General features: G+C 40.7%; 1 non-coding gene across 1 annotated transcript; it reads right to left on the bottom strand.

Annotated features, from left to right (window-relative positions):
• Positions 1-3,433: 3,433 nt before the first annotated feature.
• LOC140813415 (small nucleolar RNA R71) lies at positions 3,434-3,539 on the bottom strand. Its single transcript, XR_012113949.1, has one exon. It is a non-coding gene; the product is annotated as a small nucleolar RNA R71 (small nucleolar RNA).
• Between the last annotated feature and the right edge of the window lie 742 nt (positions 3,540-4,281).

Genomic DNA, 4,281 nt, shown 5'->3' on the forward strand with positions numbered 1-4,281 from the left:
AGGTAACTGATTTGATGACTTCATCTGGATCGGCCAGAGATAAATCAGCTTCAGAATAAGGCGGTGGATCAACATTAGAAGATAGAGGTGCTAAAGATGAGGATGAAGGAGCAACTGATGTAGAAGGAGCAGCAGCTGGTTCTTTTGAAGGTTCTTGAACTGATGGTTCAGTTGCCTCCTCTGATACATCTTGAGAGGCAGCTGGGATGATCAGTTCTTGACCTGTTTCCCAGTCTTTGATCTTCATTTGCAATTAAATCAGATCGGAGTCCAACTGATCATATATGGCTTTGTCATTGAAAGCAGTCGGACTAGTTGGATCATAATTTAATCGCAACTGAGTAACTATCTGCTGAAGTCTCTTCACTCTAAGTTGGTTGAAGAAATAATGCTTATGTTCCAAAGCTTGAACTATTGTAGAGGCCTTGACTACCTTCAAAACGAGATTCTCCAAGTCAACAAATCTTTTCAGAGTAGATTTCTTCTGAAGTTGCTTAGCAAAAACTTCTGTTCTGAATTTTACCCATTGATCATAAACCTTGAACTTGTCTTCTGCAAAATCATTGATCTATTGCCAAATAAGATCAATATGTGTTTGAACAGCATTTGTTGGCCTGGGCTCTTCATGCAATTTCCCTTGTCCCTTGGTATCAGTTAAGGCATGAGTAAGACTCAACCCTGAAGTGGTTGCATCTAGTTGTTCTCGGATCACTATCCCCTTTGGTCTGGCAATAGGTAAAGGAGTATAGCAAGAAATAGTGATTAAGCCTTAACTCCAGCAAGTTTCTTTTTATCACCAGATTTGGTGACCTTCCTCTTTAGTAGAATTGAGGATAGAGGCAACTGATCCTCAGTTTAGGGTTCAGATGGGATTGCATTTAGTGGGACAGCCTTGATAAGCTATTCAGCTCCGACAGCTTCAATCTATCAGTTTGGATTGTTCCAACAACAGTTGTAGGCATGGTCTTCAAAGTACGTGGCTTCTTCACAACTTTGGGTGAAGGAGTCTTCTCAGATTCAGTTTCGCTGACAATCAGCTTACGCTTGATTGTTTTCTTTTTAATCTCCTTTCGAGCCTTCTTGACTGATCTGGGACCTGTTTCTGTCCCAATTTCCTTCTTCACCTTAATGAATTTCTCAGGTGACATGTCCAGTTTCTGTTTGGTCGGCTGGACAGACTTGGCATTGAAATTTTTTATCTTTGATGACTTCTCAGAATCATCAGTCATCAAACCTTTAACTTTCAGCACATGGCTAAGCTACACCGCAAATCCTTTGGACTGTTTGGTGATATGTGTCGTTTTTACGTGTTTTATTGCATTAGTCGGTGTGTGTTTTGCATTGTGCATCGTTTATTTCAATCACATTCTGTTCATTTTAGAGTAAATATTTGCATTTTATCCTATCTCACTCGGGCATGATGAATTTGTAGGAAAAGTGGCCGGAAAACCAAAAATTGGAGCCAAGTGCCAAGGCAAGAAAATGAAGTGCAGCAAGGTCGGCGCTCGAGCGGTAGTTTTCTACCGCCCGAGCGAGGAAGGTGAAAGTTCGAGGAAATTTACAGAGAGTTTGGCGCTCGGGCGGTAGTTTTGTACCGCCCGAGCGCGAGCAGTGATCCCCAAAGAAAAAATACAGAAGATTCGGCGCTCGAGCGGTAGTTTTCTACCGCCCGAGCGCGAATGCCGCACTTCCCAAGGAGATTTACAGAAGGTGTGGCGCTCGAGCGGTACTTTTCTACCGCCTGAGCGCCACCTATTTTTGGAAAATATCAAGTTCGATTTCATTCCCTAATTTGGGAGGTGGCTGATATGGAAGGACTCTTAGACGACTTTGGGGGGATTCAGACTTCGTTTTTGAGCCGTCACAAGTTTGGAGATCACTCTTGCGCTTGGATTGAAGATTTGAAGATTCCGGGCATCGTTCTTCGCGTTTTTCGTCAACTCTAGTATTTCTTATTTAGTTTTATCATTTAAACTTTGCTTTGATTATTTTGATTATGAATTTCATTAGCTAAAACTTCATTATTTGTTGGGATTAAAGGGGATCCTACCCCGAACGTTGTTTGAGTTAATTTATATTTTGATTGTGCGTTATTCTTGATTTTACTACTGTTTTACTGTGTCATTAAAGCGTAGCTAACTTTAACGACGTTTTCATATCACGAGTGAGTTCGAGAGAATAACGAGTGATAGGATCGAGTAGTATAATTCGCGGATCTACAATTTACATAGATATATGAAATTGGATACGTGCCGATAGTCATAGTCTTAAGGGTCGAAAACTAGGGGATTTTATAGATCGAAATGCGATTCGCTCGTGATAAATAATTAAAGATATTTAATTACTTCATTGAGTGGAATTAGTTGGGCATAGCTCGAGAGAGTGTGTTCAATAGATTAGGAAATCCTGTCGGAAGCGTAGATCACGATCGAACGAATTAATTAAGTAACGAGGGGTAGGTGAACCGAGATTCCCAACAAATCCATTTTTCATTGAATTTTACTCAACCATTTTAGAAATTAAATCTCATTACTTGATTTTGAATCTTTTTGTTTGCATTCTTATTTGATTTTAGTAGTAATAAAACAATCAAATCACTTTTCGTTGCTAAATGTTCAATAACTGAAAATAACAATTGTAAAACACAGTCTTCAGTGGAACGATACTCGTACTCACGTACACTATATTATAACTTGACATCGTGCACTTGCGATTTATTTTGAGCATACAAAATCATATTTTTATTGGGGATTTTACTGTGCAAGTTTTGCTCGATCAAGTTTTTGGCGCCGTTACCGGGGACTGTTAATCTACAATTTTATTTTTAGTTATTTCCTTTAGCATTATTTTTATTTCTCTTGAGATAACACTTCATATTTTATTACAGATATCTCTTCCAGTGCATGCCAAAGTCACTTGACGTGGAGCTTGAGTTTGATCCTGAAATTGAAAGAACCTTTCGCATGAGAACACAACAACAGAGGATTAAAGAACTGATGGAGAGACACGAGCCAAAACGTGAGGAGGAACAGCGTGAAAATAGACAAGTCGAGATGCCACTGCCGCATACCGATGCTGGAGTATGCCCAACCTTCTTTGGAGGGTGCACGCCCTAGTATTGTGAGACCTATCGTGCGGGCAAATCACTTTGAAATCAAGCCAGCCATAATCCAGATGATTCAGAACACAGTCCAATTCGGAGGAACTGCAGTGGATGATCCAAACACGCACATCGCAGATTTTCTTGAAATTTGCGATACTTTTAAATTCAATGGAGTTTCTGATGATGCTGTTAGGTTGCGTTTATTTCCTTTCTCTTTACGTGATAAAGCTAAAGCGTGGTTAAATTGTTTGCCTGTAGGTTCGATCGCTACGTGGGACGACATGGCGAAAGCTTTTCTCATCAAATACTTCCCTCCCTCCAAGACCATGAAGCTGCGGGCAGACATTACAACATTCGCTCAATTCGATCAGGAATCTTTATATGAGGCATGGGAACGCTTCAAGGACCTACTACGAAGATGCCCACATCACGAGTTACCACTTGGGTTAGTCGTTCAAACATTTTATTATGGTTTGCTTACTCCTAACCGTACTATGATAGATACGGCTGCTTGTGGAAACCTGTTGAGAAAGACCGCGGAGGAAGGATATGAATTGTTAGAGGAAATGGCTGCTAGCAGCTATCATCCTCAATCTGACAGGAACAACCAGCGGAGAAGTGCAGGAGTTCACCAGGTAACTGATTTTTCTGCTATTACTGCACAACTTGACTCTTTAAACAGGAAAATAGACGGCTTGAATGTGGGTGGCACGGCTATACGTCTTCAAGAGATATTCTGTGAACGTGTGGAGGAGAGCACTATGTGAGAGACTGTCAAGATGGAAATCCCTTCTATGTGCAAAATGAGGCACCGATGAATCAAGTAGGAGTCCAAAACCGCCCAAAGAATGACCCTTATTCGAACACATACAATCATGGGTGGAGGCAACATCCCAACTTCTCGTGGGGCGGTCAAAACAGTCAGAATAGACCGAAAGGAGGACAACAATATGGAAAACAACCGATGTATAGATCCGATCCTCCTAGAGAAGAAAAGTCCAACTTGGAACAAATGATGTCTATGTTAGAGTAGGTGCCCGTCGAGCCAAGTGTTGGCCGAGTGTTCACAATGAAACTCTATGTATAAGCAGTCTTTATTTTAATAATATTTGAAATTATTATTTTGGCAAATCTTTATCTGTATACCCATGCTAGCTGCATAGATAAAGCCCTTGAAT

The sequence above is a fragment of the Primulina eburnea genome, chromosome 14 (assembly GCF_022965805.1).
Source record: "Primulina eburnea isolate SZY01 chromosome 14, ASM2296580v1, whole genome shotgun sequence".
NCBI lineage: Eukaryota > Viridiplantae > Streptophyta > Magnoliopsida > Lamiales > Gesneriaceae > Primulina > Primulina eburnea.